Here is a 15,518-nt window from a genome sequence, read left to right as displayed (position 1 = left end):
TCCCCTTCATAAGTCAAGCCAAGGTAGGAGGTAGATTGGCAGCTGCAGCTGGTCTCCTGCTGACATTTCAAAATGGGATACCAGTGGGAGCATTGGGTCTTGATTGGATGCATTCTTGTGGATTTCCCAGCCTGACGCATACACAGAGAAGGCCTTCAGTCTAGGGGAAGGATGAAAAGATGAAGAAGACACCTGCTGGAATCCATCTGGCTGAGAGATGCATGCCCACATCAGGACCAAATATGGAGATGATTGATCAGGAAAACAAAGCAAAACAAACAGAAACTGCCTCTATATAAGCAACCTAAGCTGCCTCTATTGGGCTACTCACCTCGAGATTACCTCTGTAACTTTGCACACATGTATTGTGTTTTTCACACATACTTCTTCCACACAAACAATGCTTTTAACTTTTTCACAATATTGGTCTCTTTGCTGAATTCTTTATCCAAAGAAGGCAAGAACCGAGCCTCTTTTACCAGCTTTTCGTCATGGGAATCAAAGCCTTTAGATAAGACCACAGCCCTGGTACACGGAGCTATAATATGACTTTGCAGTTTCAATCCTAGGTATACACTCAAAAGAACTGAAAATGTATATTCACACAAAAACTTGTATATGAATATCCATAGCAGCATTATTAAAAACGTGGAAGAAAAGCAAAATATTTACCAACAGATTAAAGAATACAGAAAAGTGTGGCATGTCCGCACAATGACATATTATTCATCAATAAAAAGGAATACATGCTGCAACATGGAAAAACCTTGAAAATGTACTAGGTGAAAGAAACCAGTTATAAGGCCACATATTGCATAATTCCATTTCTATGAAATGTACTGCATAGGCAAATTGATACAGACAGAAAGTAGATTAATGTCTGCTGATGCTGGAAGCTTGGGTGAAACGGAAGTGAGGTAATGGGGATGAGGTTTCTTTTTTGGGGTAATAAACATATTCTAAAATTGACTGCGGTGATGGTGGCACAGTTCTGCAAAACCAGATCTTATGGGAAAAACCTAAATGAACTTTTGGGTCCACCCAATACTAGAAACTATTGAAATTGTACACTTAAAAAAGTAAGGCCACAGCCCTAGCCATCAACGTGACTGCAACCTCATAAAAGACCTAAGGCAGAGCCACCAGCTAGGTGCATAACCCAGAAAAACTGGAGATGATAAATGTTTGAGGTTTTGCCACTGAGTTTAGGGATAATTTGTTACATCTTAATAGAAAACTAATGTAACCACCACCATTTACAACACTTCAAAAATAGATCAAGTGCCTAGAAATAAATCTAACCAGAAATGCACACAATTCAGATAAAGTTCTAAAATTTAATTGGGACGTGCAGAAATAGACTGCAGCACTCACCAACAGTTCCACACATAAGTGGCTGCCTGATTTACAACAGAGCTGGCGTTTCTGAGCATTGAGGAAAGGCTGGAGTTTATACAAGTGGTGTTCAGACAGCTGGGTATTCATACAGGGAAAAAATGAAAAGAAAATTCAACCCTAATACATACAAGCCACGAAAATCAATTGCAGGTAAATATAAAGACCCGACAGTGAAAAGCTACAAAACTTCCTGGCAATGATATAGAAAAATGTCTTTCTGCCTTTGAGTCAGGGAAGAATTTAACACGAACACTGGCCATCAGGGAAATATTTTATCACCTAGAACATAATAAAAATGAAGAATTTCTGTTCATAAATAGACGATGGGGTGGGGTGGGAGGCTCCCCTGGTGGCTTAGTGATAAGGAATCCTCCTGCCAACGCAGGAGACACAGGTTTGATCTCTGATCCCACAAGCCACAGAGCAACCAAGCCCACGTGCCACAACTACTGAGTCCAAGCTCCAGAGCCCAGGAGCCGTAACAAGAGAAGTCACCACTGTGAGAGCCCTGTGCCCCACAACAAGAGAGCACCCCACTCTCCGCAACTAGAGAAAAGCCCATGCAGCAATCAAGACCCAGCACAGCCACAAATAACTATTTTTTTTAAAAAAGACTGTAGGAGAGAAAAGTGAGTAAGATCACAGAGTGGGAGAATATAATTGCAATAAATTAACCGACAATGAAGTCATATCCAGGATATATAAATATCCCCTAAAAATCAATAAGAACAAGAGGAGAAGGGAGACTGAGACAAGGGCTTGGGTGTCTAGAAGATGATGCTCAAGGCAGGAGTGAGGGTTGAGAGAGTGAGACACAGCAGGTAGACATCCCAATACCAGGACATTATCAAAGTCACTGTTGTAGCCGGTGGGACCTCCAGGGCCTCTGAGGCACTCTAGAGCTATCTCTGTGAAGGTCAGGAGCTGGGGCGCCCGTCCATCAGCTATCATGCCCCCATTCCAGTCTTTTCCCCAGTGTTGGAAAAGACCCTGGATAGAATATTGACAGACTGCCTCTCTGGCAGTGGGATGTTTGTACCCTGGACAGTGGCCAAAATTAGAGTGATGCTGCCACCAGGGGCATATGTTACAAACAACCCAATAGAAAATAGGCAAAAATTTTAAACAGATGCTTTTAAAAGGGGGAGGAAGGAATCCAACCAGCCAATAAATATATGAAGAGATGCTCTACCTCATCAAATTGCCTTGGAAATGCAACTTACAGTAACAATGAGATACCACTACACACTCAGCAGATTAAGCAAGGGCTTCCCAGGTGGTGCCAGTAGTAAAGAAACCATTTGCCAATGCAAGAGGCTTAAGAGATGCAGGTTCAATCCCTGGATCAGGAAGATCCCCTGGAAGAGGGCGTGCAACCCACTCCAGCTTTCATGCCTAGAGAATCCCATGGACAGAGGAGCCTGGTGGGCTAGAATCCATAGATAGGATCACAAAGAGTCGGACACAACTGAAGTGACTTAGCATGCACGCATGTGTGGCACCAGAGGGCCACGGGAGTACTCATCCGAGCAGAGTAGAACTGAGAATTGGTTCAACCACTTCAGAAAAATGGCATAGTCTAGTCGAAGACTAAAGTTGAAGACGCATATGACCTGTAGCCCAGAAATTTCACTCCGAGATACCTAGCTTGGAGCAACACAAACATAAATACTCACCTCTGTGTACATACAAGAACACTCATCGCTTACAATACCTCAACCTGCAAACATCCCAAACATCCGTCCACAGGAGAAAGGGTTCAGAGCTGTAGTGTTGTCCCGTGCTGGAATAGCATATAGCAATGAACTTGAATAAAACGTATTTACACACAACAACACAGATGAATCCCACAAATTTAATGGTAAGTTGAAGAAATGTGGGTTTTGTTTATATAAACTTCCAAAATAAGAAAAACCAAAACTATGTTGTTCAGAAATGCAGATACAGGTGGTAAAACTGTCAGTGCAAGTAAGGAAGTGATGCCTCTAGACATCAGGATGTTTTCCTGCCCCGTGCAGGAAGGTGTGGGGTGGAGAAAGGATAGAGGTTTCGGGGGGGGCGGGGGGGGCAGAGGGGCAAAGTTACATGGCAATTTGCTCTATAATTTTGGCTAAATTGTGTGTATATCCTGTGAACTCTCTATAGTTCACAATTTATTAATGTTCACCATGAAGGATTACATCTGCAAAACTGATGCACACACACTGCCTGTTCTCCCTTTGTGAGTTCCCCACCGCAGTTACAGACAGGCCACCCCACCATTCAGGACCCAACTATCAGGCTTGATGACTCCCACCCACCTGGTGGCCAGTCAAGCTTTCCATCCTATGGGTTTCCCCTCCCAATGCCCCACTGAGCCTCGCCCCTCCCTCCATTCCTGCTGTCAGCACAACTCTGGATGCATTTCAGGTCCACCCAAGGACAACCAGAGACAGCTATGCCCCCCTAGATGTCCTTCCAACCTGTCTCCACTCACTGCCAGTGACCCTTTGGAAACACCACTCAGATGGGGAACTCACCTGGTCAAAGAGCTTCAATGCCTCCCTACTGCCCAAGTTCCGTGATGGGGCCCCTCTGGTTTCTCTCCTGCCTCTCCTACCTTCCCCCACAAGCCTACATGTCTGCACTCTCTCTCTCTTTCTTTTACCCCCAAATCTCTCCCTCCCCTCGCCCCTGTCCCACTCTATTCAACGAGAAGCCCTCTCTCATGAGAAACCTTCCTGCTGGACTTCTCTGGTGGTCCAGTGCTTAAGACTCCACCTGCCAGTGCAGGGGACACGGGTTTGGTTTCTGGTCTGGGAAGATTCCACACGCTGCAGAGCAACTAAGCCCATGGGCCACAACTACTGAAGCCCGTGCGCCTAGAGCCTGCTCACTGCAACTAGCGAAAGCCCACATGCAGCAGCAAAGACCCAGGGCAACCAAAAATAAAAATAAATTGTATTAAAAAAGAAAGCTTTCTGCCACCCTGGGTTACACTCCTCACCCTCCCCTAACACCCCACCAAAGGAAGCAGCCAAGCCCACAGACTCCAGGCTTTGGGTTGGTTTGTGTTCCCGAAGCCTGGGTTCCTGGGGTGATAGAGCGAAGCCAGGACCCGCCTGAGATCAGAGGCTCCCACTGCTGGTGGGGAAGGTCTGGGATGTCTTTCGACAGGTAACTTCTCATCAAAGCATCCCAGCAAACCCTGGGGAGGAGCAGGGAGTCAGCTGACAAAGAGACCCCATGGACTCCAATACAAGGACATCAAAGTGGTGACTATGAGGCTGAAGTTTGAACCAGAGGCCCTTTCCCCATTTTCCTTCCAGGAGCAACATAAGCCTCTCATTTTTGTTTAATTCATAGGTCTTCTCCACCAATGTCAATCCCCATGCCGAAGGTGGGAAAAACTTGGAGTCTAACGTGATACAAAAATTAATAATGGGGGAGGAGTCAAGATGGCAGAGGAGTAGGACGGGGAGACCACTTTCTCTCCTACAAATTCATCGAAAGAATAATTGAACGCAGAGCAAACTTCTCAAAACAACTTCTGATCGCTAGCTGAGGTCAACAGGTGCCCAGAAAAGCAACCCATTGTCTTCGAAAGGTGGTAGGACAAAATATAAAAGATAAAAAGAGAGACAAAAGAGCTAGGGACGGAGATCTGTCCCGGGAAGGGAGTCTTAATAGAGGAAATTTCCAAACACCAGGAAACCCTTGCACTGGCGGGTCTGGGGGAAGTTTTTGAATCTCGGAGGGCAACCTGACTGGGAGGGGAAGAATAAATAAAACCCACAGATCACGTGCCTAAAAGCAACTCCCAGCAGAAAAGTACCCCAGACCCCGCATCTCCCACCAGCAAGTGGGGGCGGAATGGAGAGGAGCAGGCGGCATTGCTTGGGGTAGGGTCCTGGCCTGAGTGCCCTGAGGACAATCGGAGGGAGCTTTTGTGAGTTGCCAACTTAAACTGTGGGATAGCAAGAGAGAAAATTAACCGGCCCGAACATACTGCTGGCCGTTCGCAGAACAAAGGGACCAAGCAAGTCCAGAGAAGAGCTCGCAGGCTGCTGACCGGCCCAGCCCCGCCGGAGGCAGGAGGCAGGGGGGAGGGGAAAGGGGCAGGCTCGGCCCCAAGGACCGCATCCCCTACCACACTGCAAACAGGCCTCCAGTTTCTAATCAAAGACCTCCCGAGATTCTGGATGGTTGACGTCCGCCGGGAGGGTCGCGGCTAGACACAGGGCACACGCACCCGAGTGGCGCCGGCGGAAACTGAGGCTGGGACCGCGGAGGGGAGAAGGCGCGCCGCACCCGGGGAGAGTGCGCCCGTCAAGCGCCTGGCTACCTGAGCCGCTTGGACGGGGAAGGCACAAAAAGCAGGCGCAGCTTTTTGTTCTGCGCTTTTGTGGAACACCCGAGGGCTGGAACCGCTCAGCGCAGGGCGCGCTCCATATAGAGCAGCCAGGAGTCTGAGCAGCGTAGACGGGGAAAGCAGCACCAGTCCCTCCCTGCAGCGCGACGGAACCAGCAACCTGAATAAGAGACCACCTCCGCCCGCCTGTGCCAGGGCAGAAATTAGGCACTGAAGAGACCGGCAAACAGAAGCCAAATAAATAAAGGGAACCGCTTCAGAAGGGACCAGTGCAACAGATTAAAATCCCTGTAGATAACACCGACTACACCGGAAGGGGCCTGGTAAACATCAAGAAGTGTAAGCTGGAACGAGGAGCTATCTGAAACTGAACCAAACCCACAGTGACCGCAACAGCTCCAGAGAAATTCCTAGATATATTTTTACTTTTCTTTTTTTAATAAAAAAATTTTTTTTTCTTTTTTTTAAATTTTTTCTCTTTTATTTTCTCTTAAAATTCCCTATTACTCCCCATTACTCCTTAACTTTCATTTTCATAGATTTTTATGATTTTTTAAATTAGGAATAATTTTTTTTCTTTCTTGTTTTTTTTCTTCCTTTTTCTCTTCTTTTTCCTGTTTTTCTTTTTCTCTTATTTCCTTTTAAAGTCCTCTATTACTCCTCTACTACTCCTTAATTTTCATTTTCATTACACTATAACCTTACAAAAAAAAGAGAAGCCCTATTTTTAAACCGAACTTCATATATATTTCTAAAATTTTTTTGTGTTTTGGCTTTTGTTTTTAATATTGTATTTTTAAGAGTCTAACCTCTACTCTAGATTTTTAAACTTTGTTTTTCAGTATATGATATAAATTGTGGACATTTAAGAATCCAATATTCAGTTCCCATTTTTATTCAGGAGTGTGTGGATTACTCTCTCCCAATCTTGACTCTCCGTTTTCTACCTCAGAACACCTCTATTTCCTCCTTTCCCCTTCTCTTCCCAATCCAATTCTGTGAATCTTTGTGGGTGTCTGGGCTACAGGGAACACTCTGGGAACAGGCAACTGCGTAGATCTGTCTCTCTCCTCTTGATCCCCCTTTTTCTCCTCCTGCTCATCTCTATCTCCCTCCTCCCTCTCCTCTTCTTCATGTAACTCTGTGAACCTCTCTGGGTGTCCCTCATGGGGGAGAATCTTTTTGCCATTAACCTAGAAGTTTTATTATCAGGGCTGTATAGTTGGAGAAGTCTTGAGACTACTGGAAGAATAAAACTGAAATCCAGAGGCAGGAGACTTAAGCCCAAAACCTGAGAACACCAGGAAACTCCTGACTACATGGAACTTTAAGTAATAAGAGACTGTCCAAAAGCCTCCATACCTACACTGAAACCAACCACCACCCAAGAGCCAATAAGATTTAGAGCAAGACATACCACGCAAATTCTCCAGCAATGCAGGAACATAGCCCTGAGCGTCAACATACAGGCTGCCCAAGGTCACACCTAACATATAGACCCATCTCAAAACTCATTACTGGGCACTCCATTGCACTCCAGAGAGAAGAAATCTAGTTCCACGCACCAGAACACCGACGCAAGCTTACCTAACCAGGAAACCTTGACAAGCCAATCGTCCAACCCCACCCACTGGGTAAAACCTCCACAATAAAAAGGAACCACAGACCTCCAGAATACAGAAAGCCCACTCCAGACACAGCAATCTAAACAAGATGAAAAGGCAGAGAAATACCCAACAGGTAAAGGAACATGAAAAAAGTCCACCAAGTCAAACAAAAGAGGAGGAGATAGGGAATCTACCTGAAAAAGAATTTAGAATAATGATAATAAAAATGATCCAAAATCTTGAAAACAAAATGGAGTTACAGATAAATAGCCTGGAGACGAAGATTGAGAAGATGCACGAAATGTTTAATAAAGACCTAGAAGAAATAAAAAGCAGTCAATTAAAAATGAATAATGCAATAAATGAGATCAAAAACACTCTGGAGGGAACCAAGAGTAGAATAATGGAGACAGAAGATAGGATAAGTGAGGTAGAAGATAAAATGGTGGAAATAAATGAAGCAGAGAGGAAAAAAGAAAAAAGAATCAAAAGAAATGAGGACAACCTCAGGGACCTCTGGGACAATGTGAAATGCCCCAACATTCGAATCATAGGAGTCCCAGAAGAAGAAGACAAAAAGAAAGGCCATGAGAAAATACTCGAGGAGATAATAGCTGAAAACTTCCCTAAAATGGGGAAGGAAATAGCCACCCAAGTCCAAGACACCCAGAGAGTCCCAAACAGGATAAACCCAAGGCGAAACACCCCAAGACACATATTAATCAAATTAACAAAGATCACACACAAAGAACAAATATTAAAAGCAGCAAGGGAGAAACAACAAATAACACACAAAGGGATTCCCATAAGGATAACAGCCGATCTATCAATAGAAACCCTCCAGGCCAGAAGGGAATGGCAGGACATACTTAAAGTAATGAAAGAGAATAACCTACAACCTAGATTACTGTACCCAGCAAGGATCTCATTCAGATATGAAGGAGAATTCAAAAGCTTTACAGACAAGCAAAAGCTGAGAGAATTCAGCACCACCAAACCAGCTCTTCAACAAATGCTAAAGGATCTTCTCTAGACAGGAAATGCAGAAAGGTTGTATAAACGTGAACCCAAAACAACAAAGTAAATGGCAACGGGACCACACCTATCAATAATTACCTTAAATGTAAATGGGTTGAATGCCCCAACCAAAAGACAAAGATTGGCTGAATGGATACAAAAACAAGACCCCTATATATGCTGTCTACAAGAGACCCATCTCAAAACAAGAGACACATACAGACTAAAAGTGAAGGGTTGGAAAAAAATATTTCACGCAAACGGAGACCTAAAGAAAGCAGGAGTCGCAATACTCATATCAGATAAAATAGACTTTCAAATAAAGGATGTGAAAAGAGACAAAGAAGGACACTACATAATGATCAAAGGATCAATCCAAGAAGAAGATATAACAATTATAAATATATATGCACCCAACATAGGAGCACCGCAATATGTAAGGCAAATGCTAACGAGTATGAAAGAGGAAATTAATAGTAACACAATAATAGTGGGAGACTTTAATACCCCACTCCCAACTATGGATAGATCAACTAAACAGAAAATTAACAAGGAAACACAAACCTTAAATGACACAACGGACCAGCTAGACCTAATTGATATCTATAGGACATTTCACCCCAAAACAATCAACTTCACCTTTTTCTCAAGTGCACACGGAACCTTCTCCAGAATAGATCACATCCTGGGCCATAAATCTGGTCTTGGAAAATTCAAAAAAATTGAAATCATTCCAGTCATCTTTTCTGACCACAGTGCAGTAAGATTAGATCTCAATTACAGGAAAAAAATTGTTAAAAATTCCAACATATGGAGGCTAAATAACACGCTTCTGAATAACCAACAAATCATAGAAGAAATCAAAAAAGAAATCAAAATATGCATAGAAATCAATGAAAATGAAAACACAACAACCCAAAACCTATGGGACACTGTAAAAGCAGTGCTAAGGGGAAGATTCATAGCATTACAGGCTTACCTCAAGAAACAAGAAAAAAGTCAAATAAATAACCTAACTCTACACCTAAAGCAATTGGAGAAGGAAGAAATGAAGAACCTCAGGGTTAGTAGAAGGAAAGAAATCTTAAAAATTAGGGCAGAAATAAATGCAAAAGAAACTAAAGAGACCATAGCAAAAATCAACAAAGCTAAAAGCTGGTTTTTTGAAAAAATAAACAAAATTGACAAACCATTAGCAAGACTCATTAAGAAACAAAGAGAAAAGAACCAAATTAACAAAATTAGAAATGAAAATGGAGAGATCACAACAGACAACACTGAAATACAAAGGATCATAAGAGACTACTACCAGCAGCTCTATGCCAATAAAATGGACAACTTGGAAGAAATGGACAAATTCTTAGAAAAGAATAACTTTCCAAAACTGAACCAGGAAGAAATAGAAGATCTTAACAGAGCCATCACAAGCAAGGAAATCAAAACTGTAATCAGAAATCTTCCAGCAAACAAAAGCCCAGGACCAGATGACCTCACAGCTGAATTCTACCAAAAATTTAGAGAAGAGCTAACACCTATCTTACTCAAACTCTTCCAGAAAATTGCAGTAGAACATAAACTTCCAAACTCATTCTATGAGGCCACCATCACCCTAATACCAACACCAGACAAAGATGCCACAAAAAAAGAAAACTACAGGCCAATATCACTGATGAACATAGATGCAAAAATCCTTAACAAAATTCTAGCAAACAGAATCCAACAACATATTAAAAAAATCATACCCCATGTCCAAGTGGGCTTTATCCCAGGAATGCAAGGATTCTTTAATATCCACAAATCAATCAATGTAATACACCACATTAACAAATTAAAAGGTAAAAACCATATGATTATCTCAATAGATGCAGAGAAAGTCTTTGACAAAATCCAACACTCATTTATGATTAAAACTCTCCAGAAAGCAGGAATAGAAGGAACATACCTAACATAATAAAAGCTATATATGACAAATTCACAGCAAGCATTACCCTCAATGGTGAAAAATTGAAAGCATTTCCCCTGAAATCAGGAACAAGACAAGGGTGCCCACTCTCACCACTACTATTCAACATAGTTTTGGAAGTTTTGGCCACAGCAATCAGAGCAGAAAAAGAAGTAAAAGGAATCCAGATAGGAAAAGAAGAAGTGAGACTCTCATTGTTTGCAGATGACATGATCCTCTACATAGAAAACCCTAAAGACTCTTCCAGAAAATTACTAGAGCTAATCAATGAATATAGTAAAGTTGCAGGATATAAAATTAACACACAGAAATCCCTTGCATTACTATACACTAACAATGAGAAAACAGAAAGAGAAATTAAGGAAACAATACCATTCACCATTGCAACAAAAAGAATAAAATACTTAGTATATCTACCTAAAGAAACAAAAGACCTATACATAGAAAACTATAAAACACTGATGAAACAAATCAAAGAGGACACAAACAGATGGAGAAACATACCATGTTCATGGATTGGAAGAATCAATGTTGTCAAAATGGCTATTCTACCCAAAGCAATCTATAGATTCAGTGCAATCCCTATCAAGCTACCAACGGTATTTTTCACAGAACTAGAACAAATAATTTCACAATTTGTCTGGAAATACAAAAAACCTCGAATAGCCAAAGTAATCTTGAGAAAGAAGAATGGAACTGGAGGAATCAACCTGCCTGACTTCAGACTCTACTACAAAGCCACAGTCATCAAGACAGTATGGTACTGGCACAAAGACAGAAATATAGATCAATGGAGCAGAATAGAAAGCCCAGAGATAAATCCATGAACCTATGGACACCTTATCTTCGACAAAGGAGGCAAGGATATACAATGGAAAAAAGACAACCTCTTTAACAAGTAGTGCTGGGAAAACTGGTCAACCACTTGTAAAAGAATGAAACTGGAACACTTTCTAACACCATACACAAAAATAAACTCAAAATGGATTAAAGATCTAAATGTAAGACCAGAAACTATAAAACTCCTAGAGGAGAACATAGGCAAAACACTCTCCGACATAAATCACAGCAGGATCCTCTACTATCCACCTCCCAGAATATTGGAAATAAAAGCAAAAATAAACAAATGGGACCTAATGAAACTTAAAAGCTTTTGCACAACAAAGGAAACTATAAGTAAGGTGAAAAGACAGCCCTCAGATTAGGAGAAAATAATAGCAAATGAAGCAACAGACAAAGGATTAATCTCAAAAATATACAAGCAACTCCTGAAGCTCAATTCCAGAAAAATAAATGACCCAATCAAAAAATGGTCCAAAGAACTAAACAGACATGTCTCCAAAGAAGACATACAGATGGCTAACAAACACATGAAAAGATGCTCAACATCACTCATTATCAGAGAAATGCAAATCAAAACCATAATGAGGTACCATTACACGCCAGTCAGGATGGCTGCTATCCAAAAGTCTACAAGCAATAAATGCTGGAGAGGGTGTGGAGAAAAGGGAACCCTCTTACACTGTTGGTGGGAATGCAAACTAGTACAGCCACTATGGAGAACAGTGTGGAGATTTCTTAAAAAACTGGAAATAGAGCTGTCATATGACCCAGCAATACCACTTCTGGGCATACACACTGAGGAAACCAGATCTGAAAGAGACACATGCACCCCAATGTTCATCGCAGCACTGTTTATAATAGCCAGGACATGGAAGCAACCTAGTTGTCCATCCGTAGACGAATGAATAAGGAAGCTGTGGTACATATACACCATGGAGTATTACTCAGCCGTTAAAAAGAATTCATTTGAATCAGTTCTAATGAGATGGATGAAACTGGAGCCCATTATACAGAGTGAAGTAAGCCAGAAAGATAAAGAACATTACAGCGTACTAACACATATATATGGAATTTGAAAGATGGTAATGATAACCCTATATGCAAAACAGAAAAAGAGACACAGATGTATAGAACAGTCTTTTGGACTCTGTGGGAGAAGGCGAGGGTGGGATGTTTCTAGAGAACAGCATGTATATTATCTATAGTGAAACAGATCACCAGCCCAGGTGGGATGCATGAGACAAGTGCTCGGGCCTGGTGCACTGGGAAGACCCAGAGGAATCGGGTGGAGAGGGAGGTGGGAGGGGGGATCGGGATGGGGAATACATATAACTCCATGGCTGATTCATGTCAATGTATGACAAAACCCACTGCAATGTTGTGAAGTAATTAGCTTCCAACTAATAAAAATAAATGAAAAAAAAAATAATGAAATGTGACATTTTTGCTACCCCAATTTTGTCCACACACATCATGTTATGTTATCATTGCCTGGTATATCCCTGGTCCCAGCAGATGGTGAGCCTGGGGGAGAGGGGTGGTTGGAGCAGCACCTGGGCCTCCTCCCTTCATGGGGAACCCCAGGCTGAGCAAGTCTGCCTCAATATAATCTCTGCGCATGTGGGATTGATAGACGGCAGATAGACAGAGGTTGGGTATTGGGTGGATGGAAGGATGAATGGATGGATGGTCAGGTGGATGGCTGGATAAAAGGACAGATAAGTGTATTCATGAGCAAATGAAATGGAAAATAAAGGAATAATGAGCAGATGGACAGACAGAAGGATGAACGGATGAACAGATGAGTGAATGAACAGAGACAGATGGGTGGATAGAAGAACAGCAGACATTCCCACAGGAGGATGGGAAAATCTACCAGGTTTCTTCTTTAACAGAGGTGGGAAAGCCAGGTCAGGGCCTCAGATGCACTCTTGCTGGAAATGTTCCCACCTTGCAGTTGGCAGGAATGTCGGGGTCCCCCAGGTCCTCTGCAGGCTGCCTCTGGGCTCTGGGACCAGGGAGAAAGGCAGGAGTGGTCAACCGCGACCCCTGGTGGTCATGAAAGTAATGACCGCCCCAGGATCTGGCTTGGCAGCTCTGGCCATCCTGGCCAGCTAAGGAGCCTACTTCACCCTAATTCCAGGCGCTGACCTTCTGACCCATAGGCTGAGGTTCTCATCTAAATGTCCTTGGACAGTTCACAGCACCAATGGTGTGTGAGGCGGTGGACCAGGCATTCACGCACACTCTGAAGGGCCTACTCCTGACCAAGCCACACTTATCTCTCCCTGACCCCTCAGAGCAGTCTTGGAAATAGCAACTAGGACAGCCCCCATTTTACAGGTGAGAAACCTAAGTCTCAGAGGGGCCTCGAGAGGCTTGCCAAGGTCTATGGTGAGTGAGTTGCAGAGCCAGGATTTGAACTCAGACTGTCTCAGATTCTCTCCTAGGCTAGCTCCCTGCCTCCCTGACAGATCCTGCTGGGATGACAATTGTGGCTGACTTTCTAAGCACAGAAAGTGGGTGGGTCCACAGCGCAAATACACATGGCTCCTGGCTCCACGGAATTCGCCGTCCGGTGGGCTTGTGCCCAGCCCCTCACGGTTCTGATAAGGAGTCAGAAGCTGATGTGAACCTCAGCTCCGGCTCTGAGTAGCTGTGTGACCTCGGGCAAGTCACTTAAACTTTCTGTGCACCAGTCTCCTCATGGGTGGAATGAGTCTGATGACAATCAAACCCACGTCACAGGGTTGTGGGGAAAATTAAATGAGCTAATATATGTAGGAAATATCGGGTACATAGTAAGGGTTCCCTCTCACCATTATGAGTGAGAGGATGGGGCTCAGAGGAAGAAAAGCCTGAAAACTCCCAGGTGTAGCAATGCCACGCTCACTTTCATTGTTTTTCAGAAGCAAATGGAGACGAGGCTGGGCAGCAAAACGGGGAAGGTGGTGGCTGTGGGTTCTGTGGTGATGGTGGCAGTGGAGGACGTCTTCCAGAAGCCTTTCTGCTTCTGCCTACAGAGCCCCGGGGACCTCAGACCTGGGAGGGGACATCGACTTCCCGCCGGCTCACACCCACGGCGCAGGGCCTGGTGCCCACAAGGTGGTCAAATCTCAGCTAGATGTGTCCCCAGTCAGAGACCACAGTGCAAGACCACGGCCAGTCAGCAAGTGGCGAGTCTTTGGACTGCAAGGCTATCTTGGATTTCTTTTTATCCCACACCCCTTCTTCTCAGGTTACCAGTGGCACTGCATAAAGCACTGCCTTTAAGTCAGCGGTCCCCAACCTATTTGGCACCAGGGACTGGTTTCATGGAGGACAAATTTTCCACAGACCGGGGTGGGGAGGTATGGTTTGGAGATGATTCAAGTAGTGAAAAACTGAAAGTGTTAGTCACTCAGTCGTGTCCAACTCTTCGTGACCCCATGGGCTATAGCCCACCAGGCTCCTCTGTCCGTGGACTTCTCCAGGCCAGAATAGTGGAGTATTCCCTTCTAGCGGATCATCCCAACACAGGGATCGAACCCAGGTCTCCTGCATTGCAGACAGATTCTTTACCACTGAGCCAGTGTATATTATATACACTGTGTATATATTATATACAATGTATATAATATATACACTCTGTATAGCCAGTGTATACTGAGTCAGGGTATATTACATTTATTGTGCACATTATTTCAATTATTATTACATGAGCAGCCCCCTCCCCGCCCTGCGATCATCAGATGCTAGATCCCAGAGGTTGGGGACCCCTACTTAAGTTATATTCCCTGAAGCCTACTGTATGTAACCTGGACAAACATATGACTAAGGAAGAGACCCAAGATATGTGGGAACATAGCAAAGAGTTTCTAAGGTATAAAGAAGTGAGTAAATGGAGATCTCAAAGTCTATTAGAGAAAATGCATTAAGTGACCCTAGGCTAAATTACTTTAATGACCTGACTTCGATCTGATTTTCCTTTCAGAGTGAGTGGCCGCTGCCTATGTATTTCAGGGTTTTTGAGATGAAAGCCATGGCATGTTATCTGGCCAGAGCTCTTTCAATTTTTTGGAAATGCCAGTTCATGGTTTCTGCTCATTTTTCTCCTAAGTTGTTTTTCTTTTCTTACTGATTCATAGGGGATCTTGATACCAACTCTGTGCTTACATCTTTTCCCAAATTTGGCTTGTCTTTTCACTTCCTTTCAGGTGTATTTTGGGAAATAGAATTTTTTTAAACTGGAGTATAGCTGATTTAAAATGTTGTGCTAATTTCTGCTGTACACCAAAGTGATCAGTTGTACATATACATACATGTGCGTGCTCAGTCACTTCAGTCATGCCGGACTCTT

General features: G+C 43.3%; 1 pseudogene; it reads left to right on the top strand.

Annotated features, from left to right (window-relative positions):
• Positions 1–14,094: 14,094 nt before the first annotated feature.
• Positions 14,095–15,111, top strand: LOC136157450 (nucleic acid dioxygenase ALKBH1 pseudogene; annotated as a pseudogene).
• The last annotated feature ends 407 nt before the right edge of the window (positions 15,112–15,518 follow it).

This window comes from Muntiacus reevesi, chromosome 2 (assembly GCF_963930625.1).
Source record: "Muntiacus reevesi chromosome 2, mMunRee1.1, whole genome shotgun sequence".
Classification (NCBI taxonomy): Eukaryota; Metazoa; Chordata; class Mammalia; order Artiodactyla; family Cervidae; genus Muntiacus; species Muntiacus reevesi.
This window is presented reverse-complemented; position numbering and strand designations above follow the sequence as displayed.